This window comes from Corapipo altera, unplaced genomic scaffold, assembly GCF_003945725.1.
Source record: "Corapipo altera isolate COAL_440 unplaced genomic scaffold, ASM394572v1 212, whole genome shotgun sequence".
Classification (NCBI taxonomy): Eukaryota; Metazoa; Chordata; class Aves; order Passeriformes; family Pipridae; genus Corapipo; species Corapipo altera.
Genome location: NW_020884944.1, coordinates 2376648 through 2391606, shown reverse-complemented (window position 1 = coordinate 2391606; position 14959 = coordinate 2376648).

The following is a 14959-nucleotide window of genomic DNA, read 5'->3' as shown; positions in this document are numbered from 1 at the left end:
TATGATTTTGCTAAGAAGTAGAAACTTTCTTTTAAAATGTCCCTTTCTGATGGTTCTTTAACATACTCATAAATAAATAATTAAAGCCTTCCTCTGACATACATGTATTTACTTGATTTATAGCAGCTTAAGTGTCCGGGAAAAAATCATACACCATTACCTAGGCAAGTACAGGATTACTGTTCAGAGTTTCTATGGGAGAAAATGGGAGGAAATATCCTATCTGTCAGTTCTCCTTGAAGTAGAAGAGCTGCATGATGAATACAGTGCAGTTGCAGAGATTTGGTAACCTCCACAAGGCACTCAAACACATGGAATTAAAAGAAATAATTGTATTTAATAATTGCAAGAAATAATTTGGCATTACTCTCGAAAGCACTCAAGATTAACACAGAGCAAAGGACAGGCTCAATAAGATGATATCATTATTACTGTCTCAGTGCCACTCCTGTAACACCATTGCTATTGAATGTCTAGGGATGATCTCACTGGTCATCAATTTATTTAAAGCTGGAGCATTTTAAAATACTCAGAATATTGCTGCTCACAGGAACAGGTTGTATTCAAGTGTATTTAACTGTAAAATCTCAAAATAGCTTGCTCAAGAAGTAATTTCAGCAATATTTTAAATTTTAACTAAGAACTATCTCAAATAATGGTACAGGATGTTTCAGTTTCAAAAACTTGTGCTTATGTGCCTGCATCATGTTTTCATTTTCATAAATTTTAGAGTTTGAGAACACCAGAAAGTATTTATTATCAATATAAATGGAGATAATTAATGTAATAATAAAGAAAATGACCCTGAAATTCAAAGCAAAATGATGTATAGGTGGTCAAGAATATATTTTTTTTTATTATGTTTTTGCACTGGATGATTTTAAGTCCTCAGTAGTTAAAGTAAATATAAATGTCATTCATATAAATAAGAGGATTGTTTTTCAAACATGAAAAAATAGCAGGAAAGAAGGTGTAGAGTAAAACACTTCAGCTTAACTTATGGTGGAATATTATACAAAAGGAATAAAATAAAGCTTCCTACAATGACTACATGAATTTAGTAGATTACATGACCCAAAGAACACTTTTTTTAAAAAGTCCGTAGCCAATTGTTCCACACCAACAAAATGCAACAGACCCCATTAATCCAGTCAAGAAGAAATTGAAGCACAGCCGGGCATTTAAAAAAAATTACTCTGTATATTTGACATAATAAATAAAGTCATAGTACAAATAAAAAATGTTTGACTGCTAATAAAACAATCTAAACCTCAAATATTGCATTTTAAAAAATTGGAGGTTCTGGGAAAAAACATTCTTACAGGAGTTGGTTATAGACTGAAATTAAAAGGCTCTGTACCATGGGAACATTGTTGATCTCTGCTGATAAATAGTATTTAAAATAATACTCAATCTCTATTAAAGTAATAAAAGTTAGAGGGGAGGACACACTTTCTATCATTTTATACCACATTAACAATGGGCTTGGTGCTGTACAGGACACAAAGGAAGAGTACTGAGGTATTCAGCATTGAAATAGATTTTGGGCACAAAACCAGGTCTCCAAGTTGGGAAACACATCTCAAGCAGCAGCTTTGCTTAAAAATAATTCCCTATTGCATCCATCAACACCCCCTTACATAAGCTGCACAGGAATACAGGTAATTTACAAAATATAAACTGCTTTTTTTTCTTTCTTTTTTCCTAAATCTTGTTGAAGCTGGTGAGCACAAAAGCTGATGCTGAAACTTTGGCAATCTCCTGACATTAAGTAAAACCGTAAATAAGAACAAAGAAATGTAAATGGGCATGTTATTTTCACTTCATTTATTTTAACATTTTAGAAGTGTTACAGAGGGTTGGTTGTTTTGCTGGTTTTGTTTTTTGTTTGTTGTTTTTTTTTTTTCACCTGCTTTGAAGTTTCAGCTTTTGTTCTGAAGGTGGTTCCCACCCAGGGATTGTCCTCCCCTCTCCCCTTCCCATCAGACTGACCCACCCCTGCTGTGTCAGCAGCACATGAGCTGTACACTTCTGAAGCTTCCTGTAATTAAGTTCACCTTGTTGCGTTATAGGTAAACATGTTCAGACTTATTTTGGATACATTTGGGAAATAATAGCTTCTTAGAGTGCATGATGAGAAGCAACTTGTGCTACTAAAATAAACTGTGGTGAGGACTGTGTATTGTAGTGCTTTTACAGGGGGCAAATTCCCTTGGTGTCTTGGTACTTTCATCAGAAAATCAGGAACATTAATTTCTGTTGTTCTGCATCAGAACTAACATAAGTTTACAATAATGTTTGTGTTTATACTGTGTTGTTTGTGTATGCACCTAGGATGGGATTCAGTTGACAAAAGCCATGTAGGTGGTTCCATTTCAGACACTCTTTGGGCACTCTGCCAGGACTCCACTGCCTTTCCACAAGGATTCTGGTCCCCCTTCAGTTGCTCTGTCTTGCTTCCAATCCCCATAAAAACATTCCTGACATCCTAGGGCAACTTAAAGTTGCACCAGGCACATATGCTTTGGCAGCTGATTCCTACTCACTCAGAGTTATGTAAACTATGACAGAGTAATTTTCTGGCACATTTTTATGCATGTAAAAAATACTGGCCCGAGATCCTTCAAGGAACAGAGACTCTGAAGTTTCTCATCATGACACAATAACTAATAGAAAAGGGAAAACTATGGATGTGTTTCAATCTTTGGGGTGTTTTTCAACCTTAATAAGATGCTAATACATAATTCATTGCCAAGTAATAACAGGTTGATTTTGCCTCTTGCCAGTTGGGACACAGAGCCAGACATTTCAGTGGAAGAACTTAAGCCTCAGCAAAGAAACAACAAAATACCCACAACAAAAGACAGAGCCACCCAACCTGACAACCCAGTGATCCTATGGTTTGTGCCAGGCTGGCATGCTGATGAAGCCAGCAGTGGAGTGCCACAGAAGTTGGCTGCCAGCCCATGTAGAGGTATGGTACCTGGAATACTGCATCCAGCTCTGGGCTTCTCAGCATGGGAAGGACATGGACCTGCTGGAGCAAGTCCAGAGGAGGGCCACAGAAATGATGAGAGGGATGGAACACCTGTCCTATGAAGACAGGGTGAAAGAAATGGGATTGTTCAGCCTGGAGAAGAGAAGTCTCTGGGGAGAACCTACAGCACCTTCCTGTACCTAAAGGGAACTACAAGAGAATTGCAGAGTGACTTTTTACAAGGGTATATAGTGATAGGACAAAGGGAATGGCCTTAAACTGACAGTAGGTAAGTTATGTCAGATTTTAGGAAGAAATCTTCACTACTAGGATGGTGAGTCACTGGCACAGGTTGCCCAGAGAAACTGTGGATGTCCTGCTCCTGGAAGCGTTCAAGGCCATATTGGATGGGGCTTTGAGCAACCTGGTCTGGTGAAAGGTGTCCCTGCCCATGGCAGGGAGGTTAGACCAGTCGACCTTTAAAGGTCACTTCCAACCCAAAGCATTGTATGATTCCATGTCCTATCCTGTCCCCCACAAGGTCAAGTGAGGATGAACCATCTTCGCACACGCAGCTCTGGGCCAGTCCCAGCTTCCACAAAACACACATTTTATCCTGCCTGAATGGTAAACACCACAGCAAAGCCTCTCAGCCACACTGCGCAAAGAGCACACACAGAAGAAAGACAGTCCTGGATCTCTCCAGCTCCTCCTCTGTCCTCCCACTGTGATGGGAAACATCAAAACTGGGCTGAAATCTGCTTTTGGCCTCTCCTCAGGGGTTTTGATCTTTCTCTGCCTCAGAAAGGGGAAAATAAACCAGCCACTACTGACATGAGTCTTTTGTATCCACCATGCCTTTCCATGATGGTGTGATTACATAAGATTTTGCTAAATTGGGCTTTCCCAAAATACTGCTACATCACGCCTGTTGCCCCAACTTCTTACTTTAGCAATGTAAATTAGAACTAGAGTGGTTTGTCCCATTCTCAGGCAACATGTTACAAGACCAGACTTCTGCTTTTCTAAAAGGACTATCCACCTGCAAGCTGAAAAAAGCCAAACACTTCTCTTTCTAGAAATCATTACATTGGCTGCTCTGAACGACCATTAGGACTGGCTGAAACCATTACTGTAAATGGGCTTCCAACTACAAAGTTTCATAGGGAATAGCTGCATTTCTTGGAGCAGGGGAAAAAAAAAAAAAAAAAAAGGAAAAAAAGGCAGTTAAGTCTTTCAGTTCATGGCTACTTTCTTGATTTTTTTAATTTTTTTTTTAACTATTAGAAGAAAGTTTTCATATTTCTGTGGCACTTTCATTTAAAACCTCTGTGAAAGGAACATCATTAAGACTTGCCATGAAACAGCCACTAATGGGAATACTCAATTTTAAGATCCTCCTTTAAAGGATAGATTTACACTCTGAGGCAAACCACACAGGCATTTAAAAAATCTTCAAAATCAGGGCACAGAAAGCTGAGGAATCTTGGCATCTGCAAAAATCTCACTCTAATTTGTAATGTGAGATCACTTAAAACCAAGATTTTTATTAAGAAAAATGAATTCTGACTTGATGTTAAACTAGTATTAAAAGAATCTGGAAGTCACACAACAGCAGCATCAAAGAAGAGAAAGGAGAAAGATACAAAGAAAGTACATAAGAGAGGAGGGTAATAGGTTTAAAGAAGAAAATCTGACAGGTTTAAATATGAGGTACTATGAGGTGTTATTCCTGCTTGTTCCCTTCCATAGTAGGTCTTGTTCTTATATGTTTCTGTAGAAAAGGAATGCTCTGAACCTCTTCAAACCATTCAGTCTTAATAGTAAAAGTAATTTTCTCAGGTGGACACTGAACAGCTGCAATTACAGTTTATTTTGCTGAAGAAATTTTTTAAAGACAAGAATGGTAAGAGACATGGGGTAAGGAATAACAGCACAGCATGTCTTCTAAGCTTGACTCCAGCAGCTTTGCAGAAGACCTAGAGACACTATATGGTATTTTTCTGTTGAAATGTCAGGGAGGTTTATTTCAAATGCCCTTTAGCTGTGGGTAATGAAAAATAATGAAAATATTCTAACTGTGGTCAGGCAGCTACTGCTACTCTCATTCACAAGATCCATTTAAGCTCTAGCACAGTTGTTTTAGGGCTAGCAAAACCACAAGAATTATCTTTTGTGAAAGACTAAAGCTTTTACTATCTAATTTTCATGTGCATTCATTCCATATCTGCTCTAAAAAAAATAAAAAATAAAAATATATCCTACCCAATAATTAGGCTATTTCTTGTAAAAGAACACTCTTGAGGTCCCTCTTATTTGACACAAAGTCTGCTTAAGCATCATGTCATACATGGTAGGTTAGCTCTACAGACAGGAACCAGTAGCAGAAAATTAACTTCTTTTTTTTAAACAGTTGTCTTTTAGCCCACTGATGTCAACATATCACAGAATCAATTAGGTTGTAAAAGACATCTGGAATCATGAAGTCTAACCTTTGACCTCTCCAGAAAATTCTGTTGGATTTGGGTTTTCTTTTTCTGGGGGAAGCAGGGGTTGTTGGTTTTTTGATATTTGTGGGTTTTTTTCAATTTATCGATGTATTTCAATGAGTAACATCAATGTTTAAAACTCCTGGCAGATGTTTTTTCATTGCTGAAGTAGTTGTTCATAAACCTTTATACTTATTTAGAAGTGGACTTGTATTTCTTTAAATACTTTCTACACATCTATTAAAAGTATACTAGAGACCAGCATCAAAATATGAAAAGTGAATGACATGGAAGATAAGATAAAATAGTGGTTTGTTTTGTTTTTTTTATTGAGGAGACATGAACAACAGAAAAGTTTGATCTCCGGTATACAGGCAGTTCATGGGAGGTCACCTTATCACTGCAATATAATTTTGCTTTGGTTTGGTTGAACTTTGCCAACATCTTTATGATAAACAAAACAATTTTTCCATTACTAAAGGCCACTGACCTGACAGCTCAGGGTCTCAGGACTTGTCTGGGTTGTCTTTGCTTGAGCTGATTTTAGCCTTAAAAAAAGGTCACTACATGATTGTAGCCTCTCATTGCTCAGGTAAAACCCATCATAGAACAAAGAGAATGGTTAGGAAACAGTGACAAATCGAGTATGTAAGCTCTGTTCAAAAAATTTCCAAAAATAAAGCCCAAGAAGGCACAAGTCCATGGAGGAAGGGACTATCAGCATCTTCCTTCTCCCACTAAAGGGAAGAAATTCCCTGAAACAGGACTACACACCTCCCAGTGACGACTTCAGGATGCCAATGGCTTGTCCTGAGTGCCTCTCTTTTTCAGGAAGGCTGACATTAGCAGTTTTTGGACCCAGAGGGGCTGTACACACCCCCAGAGAAAAAGGTTTTCTAAAAAGGATTTTTTTTATTTCCCTGAAAAGCAATTTGACTGCACTCTTAGATTTTTCCTACATTAATTTGAATTACTAATTTATATTATTGTAGTTAATAAACCAGTCTATTATACCGTTAAATCATGAACTGGAGTAACAAAAATTTCCCAGTTCCACTTGTGACTGTGCTCCCATTTTGTCCATATGAGGTTTTGAGTATAAGAAGCATGAAGCATGATCAATATATACATATATATACATATATACATACAAAATAAAAGACAAACACCAAAGTGAACAGAACTCAGAACCATATATTTATTCCTAATTGACAGGGAATATTAGAAAATTAAAAGACACATGCGATCACCTATAGTTCTTCCTTCACAAGAGTATTTACCCTGTTGAAACTTTGCAGAAATATTTTTGCCAGTTTCAGCTGTAACAGGGAGTTTATTTTATCTGTAAACAAAAATGATGACATAAAACTCAAGCAACATCATAGTTACTGCAATCTGTCCTAGAAGCATCAAATGAGTTTTCATCATCAAATCTTTTCAGGCAGAAAGCGATCTGTGTTTTGTACAAGGTATTTAGCTGAATAAAGTCAAACTGTGGTGAATTTTCAAAGATGCTCAGTGCTCATTTTATAGAAGTGAACTTTAAGAGGTTATTTTGTGGGAACACACATATTCCATCCATGCTTCCAAGAAAGTGAAGCTTTGTGAGCACTTTTCTTTTTTTGTTGCACTTAGTGGGTGTAATAGACAAGCTTTTGGGGCATACAAGGCCTTCTTTAGATCTAAAATAAAAGCAATAAACTCAAAGTTGAGAATAATTATGTTAGTTATTTAACCAATTTCAAAGAAAATGGTGGTTATGACCAGCAGAGCACAGGGAAACATCATCAAGTGAAGCAGCAACAAGTTCAGTAGGTCTAGTGGGACAGAGAGGTCAGGCAGAGGTACCACCTGAAGAGAAAGGCCAGATACCAGGACCACATTATCTCTATGGTTTTTAATGGCAAGTCCAACTGTGAATGTTAGCTATGAATACACTTACTTTTGGTAGTTATTCCTTAAGGATCAGGTTGAAAGACCAGAAATGCAATCTTCCTTTTCTGAGATACTGTTCTTTTGCTGGTAAGTGGACACATTTTACCTTCATAAACTAATTATAGAAGGTCATGTTAGTGGCTATCTGATTTTGTTTATGGAGCATCCAAAGGGGGCTTTCAGTGCAGTACAGGAGACTGCACTTCTAATAGCTTTGCTGTGAGAGACACCTAATGCTTGGAAATGTATGCTAGAAGTTTTGCATATTTTCACTGGTTCAGACTGGTATCACATTCACCTCTGAAGGTGAGTTCAAACGAGGCTAGCAAAGCCACTTCAATTCCAGGAGGAGGGCTCAAATCATGTCAAGGATTCTTGTTATGCTTCAAATAACTGCCAGTTTTGTTAAAGTAAATATATTGGTCTTACTGAAAGTAGATGGTGTTCTTTCTGCTTTATGAGACACACCAACACCAGTTTGGAAACTTTCTAGAGACGGTTGAAGGTGCTACAGCTATTAAACGGATGTGTTTAAGATAATTGTTCTAAAATTAAAATCACAATCTATTTCAGAATCTGATGATTTAACAAATGATTTTAAAAGAAAATAGATCAAAAAACTCCTCACCTCACTCTGCCTTACACTGGATTAAAGATATTCAAAATGAAAAGCGTTTTGAATAGAGGAGACTTTCCCTTTGAAAATCCTATGTGGACAGTGGTTTTTGTTTTTAAAATCAGAAGACTCAAAACTTACATTTTTTTCCTTAGCATCTCCATCAAAAGCCTTATCAGAAATTCTCCTAACAACCCAGTTAGCAACACATATGCAATCATCATCACACTATATTTAATTGGGACAGATACAAGAGTCATAGCTGTTTCCATGAGTGTTTCAAGCTAAATTACATTTTTGATTGAGTTACTTGAGTGGCAAATCTCCATTAGTGAGTTATATATTACATGCTGTGTTATCACTTTCAGAAAAGCAGAAACTGCATTCAGCATTAATATAGCTCTCTATCATATAGGTTTTTGTATGATCTCACTAAATAATTTCTGTTTGAATATTCCCCCCTCAAAAAAAAAAAAAAATCCAACAAAAACCAAACAAAAACCACCACAACTCAATAGCATTCACTATTTAAAGTATTACGGTATATGTCACCCTTTTTAATAAATAGTTTGCTCAAGTATACTTCAAGTACTACACAAGTAAATAAATACACTTCTTGTAATCCTTGCAACTAACCTATGTTAGTTCATAAGTAATAATTCTGCTAAAATGAGAAGAAAGAAGATTGGATTACAAGTCCCTTTCCAAAAGAGCCAAATGTGTATATATAGAAAAAGCGTTAAAAAGATGAACTTTATATTAAAGAAAGCAGTATCAGTACATTTACCATATAAATATACCCCTAAATCCATTCTTTGGTGAATGGTTACAGACTGAAAAAGATCCATATCAAGTTAATGAACTCTACTCTGCTGACTTACAGAAAAGAATATAAAATAGAAAAATCTACATATATTATTTCAAACTGCTTATTAGATAGACTTATCTATAATATATATATTAGGCACAAATTACATTAAAATAACATTTACAGAACTGCAAAGGAAAAGTTTCACAAGTTAGAAAATGGAAAGGGGGGAATGAAAAAAAATCAAGGTTGGCTGAGTAACCTCAACTCACCCCTTCTGCTTAGGCTGCATTTTGTGATTTTTATTTAAATCATCCTATGACATAGCAAATGTTGGAAGCCAATGCAGAAGAACAATGGTAGAAAGTTAGGAGACATGGGGCAAGGATAGATCACTGATATTCACCCTTAAGCTGGTACAAGCATGATGCTACAGTATAGTCCTGAAGCCAGCAGAAAATACTGCTGCTTCATTAAATCCCAGACCTAGAAACCCATCAAAGGAATTTGTGGTTTGTAATTCCCAAAGTACAACATAATTAGGTTCAATCTAATCTGCTTAATGTCATATGTGATTCATTGCCACTGTCTCGGTTAAATAAAACCCCAAATTCCCAGAATTGTGGCGATAAATCAGTGCCTAAAAGGTGGGGGGCTTAGAAAAACAAAGAAGAGGCTTCAAAGAGTTGATAAGTTTTTTTGAGGAGTGTGGCCACCAATTTGCTGAGAGGGAAAGCTAATGGGTCTGGGCAAGAGGGTTTTAAATTAGCAAGAAAGAATAAGGTATTCAGAAATGAGACAGGAAGAAAAAGAAGAACAAAAAAAAGCAGCCAGTACACAAGAAAATCAGCAGGAAAGATGCATCAATAGAAGAGAGAATAGAGGCCCCAAACTGGGATTCATCAGGCAGGTAATTTACGGTGTTTCTAAAAAAATGGCAAGAGAGATAAAAGAAAACTCAATGAAATAAAATAATGAGAAGTACACACAAGGCTATATGATATCCCTGTTCCAGCGAATTAAGGTGTTCTGTTTGGGACAGTAACAGAAAAACTCAGGAAATCTTACTGTGGGATAAAATTAAGTAATTGAAATATTAGTGGAGGAAAACATATGAGACAGAGGAGTGACTATTACATATGTACACCCAGGAAGCATCCCCTACTCCAAGGTAACCATGGAAGTAGGAAGGAAAATTATGCTTTTAAATTTCTGGGGGAAAATAAAAGCAGATAGAGAAAGAAAGTTTTCTCTAAAGATTACCAGAAAAACATATATGAGATGAAGTCCTGAAGTATCAGCACATACTGAATTTAGTTGTAGAATCATTAAAAGCTATACTAATATAGAATTTATCTTAGAAATAGAAATATACAAAGTAGAACCAATTATTCTCACATTCATTCATAAGGCATGGTTCCTATGCACAGTGTAGGGAACATCAGGATCCCAGAAAAAGAAAACTTAAGGAAAAATGCTTTTTAATTGCTCTCCCTCTCCAGTTACAGATACTTCTAGCCAGTGAGCAGGACAATGTCACACTAGTCATGCTTTTAAGTTTTTAGACTATAAACTAGGATGCTTCTTTTTTTTTTTCCTTTTTTAATTATTTTTAAGCACCAGAATTACATTAAAAGGAAGAAATTTCTTTTCACCACTATCATCCTTACCTGGTGTTTTCTGAGGAGGTAGCTAGCTCCCATACTCCATGAGTGCCCTGTAGAGAAGGGTGAAATTCATCCAAGAGCCAACAGGAATGTTAAATCACTTTCTTCTGGGGGACTTTCCACTCTGTGAGACAGGTGAAACAGTTTCTGATTAATTTAATAATGATGTAGAAAACCAAACTGTGTTAAAAGAAGCTTTCTAGGGATCCAACAAGAACCAAAAGTAAGAACCAAAGCCCTCAGCTGAGGAAATCTTTAACTTTTGCTTGACCTGGAGGTGTAAGGAATTCAGACAAGGCAGCATCTCCAATTAAATCCATCAGGTCTCCTTCTGGATTTTGAATTGCCACTCAGACTCTGTACACAGTAAATTTAGACATGTGTCTCTGAAGTTTGGGTTCTTTTCTGAAAACTAGATACCTGAAAATAATCCATTTCAGTGCTTACTTCTTGGATATCAAAATTCTGCAGTTTGCTGATTCTATCCCAGCTCTGTCTTCAGCTGCAGGTGACTTCAATGAGACAGGCCTGCACTCAATGGAAGCCTCAAAGTAATGGAGAAGCTTCAGGGGACAGGAAACAAAACCTAAAAAATCTTTCCTAAAAGACACAGAATATGTAAATCCACCAAACTTCCACTGACACTGCTAGAATTTAGGAAGGCAGCATCTACAGAAATAGCATAGAAAAGTATAGCAATGCACAGAATAGAATAGACCAGAGCATTCTAGTTGGGAAGGACTTACAGTGATCACCCACTCCAACTGCCTCCCCAGAATTTAAAGCCTGTTATTAAGGGCACTGTTCAAATGCTTGTTAAACACCGACAGGCTTGGGGCATTGACCACCGCTCTAGGGAGCCTGTTCCACTGTCTGACCACCCTCTTGGTGAAGAAATGCTTTCTGATGTCCAGTCTAAACCTCCCCTGGCACAGCTTTGAATTGCTCCCTTGTGTACTATCACTGGAGAGCGGGGAGAAGAGATCAGCACCTCATAGTCCAATCCTCCAATCTATCCAGATCTCTCTGCAAGGCCTCCTGTCCCTCAAGAGAGTCAGCAGCACCTCCTCCCAGTCTGGTATCATCAGCAAACTTGATAATGGTTCATTCAACTCCTACATCCAAAGCACTGATAAATATATATACATATATGGAAGAAACTCTTTACCATATACAGAAGAATATCTTCACTGTGAGGTTGGTAAGGTACTGGCACAGATTGCCCAGAGAATCTGTGGATGTTCCCTGGAAGTGTTCAAGGCCAGGTTTGATGGGGTTCTGAGCAACCTGGTCTAGTGGGAAGTGTCCCTGCTCATGGCAGAGGGGTTGGAACTGAATGATCTTTAAGGTCCCTTCCAATCCAAACCATTCTATTATTCCACAATTCTACAGGACTGGCTCTAGAATGGAACCCTGAGGAGCATTGCTGGTGATGGGTCACAAGTCAGATGTCACCCTGTTCACCACTGAGTTCTGTCCTCCAGTCACTTCTTCAGCCATTACACTGTGAACCTGCTCATCCCACAGCTGGACAACTTGCCCTGAGGATACTGTGAGGGACAGTACCAAAAGCCTTACTAAAATCCTGAAAAAATACATCCACCACCTTTATTCACAGGGTAGGAACTGTTGCCCAGTAGCATCAGTATGGAAATGTTGGGGTGATCAGGACAGAAGCACAGTTACAACACACATTGCTGGGAAACAGCAAGTGATTTGATGATATTTTTTTATGTATTTTAATATGTTCCAAAATATTCCTTATGTTATATACGACTAGAGAGATTTCATGGAGACCATCTTATGGAAAACATGTTCTACGAAAAAGAAGAATCTTTAAAAAGACAGTGGCTGCATAAAAAATAGCCCCAATATCATATTAAAATGCTGATGATGTGGATCAGTAGTTCAAATATCTACTGTCATACCAAAACAAATGCCTGCTTCCCAACCAGAGAGGCACTTTGACCAACACCATACAACGATTGTAAGTTTACTATAGGTTGCCAGAAAGATTTTTATTTCAAGAGAAAACATTGCAAGAAAAAGGTATAAGCATATCATGTGCTTTTTGGAAGCACATCTTGTCTTAAAGGCTAAAGTTTCACATTGCTTCTATGACATATCAGAGTTAATCAGCTTAAAAAAAAAACCCAAACAAGTGTTTGATATTTTCCAGCTCTAACAAGTTTCTGTGTCAACACCACATTTTCATGTTTGAATAAAGAGATATCCAGGAAAAACGGTCTTTTTGTGGAAATCAGAAATTATTTTTGGTTTTCTTTCCCTCTCTCCTATCCCAAATTCTTGAAGATTAACTTAGTTTAGAAGCTTTTTGAAGATTAACTTAGTTTAGAAGCTGAGGGCCACATAAACTGAATCAACAACATACTTTTAATGATGCTTTGGTGTAGGGGGAGAATTGTTTGTCCATATCTGTAATTGGGACTGAATTTATGGTTCAAGTATGTTTTGGAACAGAAAGGAATTCTTCAGATTGATTTGTACAGTCCTGCCACCTACCATACCTGTAGGTGAAATTGTAGCTACAGCGGCCCATAAATATCTCCTGGTCCCCTAAAATCTGCCCTTCCTAAAGACAAGGTTCTCCTGAGGGATCAAATTTTTATCTTGTTTTGTTCCAAAATCTACATAACTTCTTCAAACAGCTAGAATATTTTCCAAGTATAAGCATTTCCCACTAGAAATTCATCTTTATTCCCCTAAAATTTATATTTATTCTAGGCTATGAAGCTTTTCTAAAAACATCTGAGATTTCCTTGGTTCTGTTTGCCTTGTGCTCACTTTTCCTCTGACATATTCTTAATTTTCAAGTTAATAGCGTCAACTAATAGCTTTGAATTAGACCCAATTTTTGTGACAGAATTCCACTTTAAAATGCCCCTGCACAGTGACCCGGTCACAGCCCTATGTGAACTCAGGAAAGGCTGTGACCTCCTGTAGTTGTCCCTTATTGTGACCTCGTTAATTGCACATATTAGGAGACACCAGTGAGTTAATAGCCATCAATCTCTTTATTCTGTTCACCTTTTAAGGTCTTATTGCAGACTGCACAAGACACACGAGAGTTGATTTTTACTTCTTGATCAATGGCACTTAAACATATTAAATATTTTCATAAATTAACAGCACTCTGATAACCACTCAAACTGACCATGAAAAATAGTATTGTGTGTTACCCCTTGTATACAATGTCTATGTAGAATCACTGATGGACTATACGTAGTTTTGCAAGATAAACCTCAGCAAAGTCATTACTAAGAGAAGATCAATAATGTTCTCCCTGTTTAGGGCTCACAATCTGATGTTTCTGATAAAATAAGAAGCTGCAGGTTGTTCCACTGGATACAGACTCTATCCCAACTAGCATTTTGACCAAAATCCAAGCACTGGCAGACTGCATTTCATCTGTTCCTCCTCTATCAGTTCTCTTTATTGCTGTCTATATTCTTGCATATTTATCAGGCTAAGTTTTCTCAAGAACAAACTGTAGTAGAACAGAATATTTAGTGTACTGGTTTTTTAAAACATACACAAGAAGACTTAAAATTGGTGAAAATGACCCTACACAAATCAGTCTGAGGTGTAGCTGGCTGTCCTGGAGCAGCAATATGCCCAAAAGTTCAGCAACGTACCTGGATAGGTCTAATTTTTTTTATTTTTGTATTTTTGCAAGGAAGGAGTTGCTGCATCTAAAGAGAGATTCAATAATTATTTCTCCTTATCAGGCCTGAAGTTCTGCTACTCAATACATCATATCTTCCTGAATCTCTTTTATGGAACTGGAGAATTCACGTTGTTTCTTGACTCATAGGATTTTTCATTTTGCTTTGGTGGTGTTTTTTTTGCACAGAACTTGCCTATTTAGATTGGGACTTATTTTCTGGCTTGTGGAGCTCTGGTATTGTTATGTGGTTTTATAAAAATGGTAGTGTCACAGTTCCTAGATACCTTCATTGTAAGTATTCTCATATACATTCTTAATAACCTATCAAAAATATGCATAAATACGCAGAGAGCATGTGTAAACATTGCACTCAAGGAGACTTCCATATGTATTTTTTTCACTGAGATTTCTACCCAATCTCTTGCATTTCCTTGATCTGGACTGAGGATGTGACTAGTTACAAAGGAGAATATTTTGGTTTACACTGCCTTTCTTAATTAGGAAGATGTAGAAGAAACAAGCATTCCAACATTTTTAGTAACTTTTATTTAAAGTTGCTGTGTTTTTGTACTCCTTTTTAACCACGACACTATTAATCCAAAGGCTAAGTATACTTGTAGCATTAAGCAAAGTCCAAAGTCCAAATTTATGCTTGACATTTTTAAATGGTAGCAATAAGAATTATTTGATGACTACTACAGACTCTAAAAGAAGCTGAAGATTACAAAAATATGTGGTACCATACAGTTAACTTGGTGTTAGATAAGACAAAGTATTAT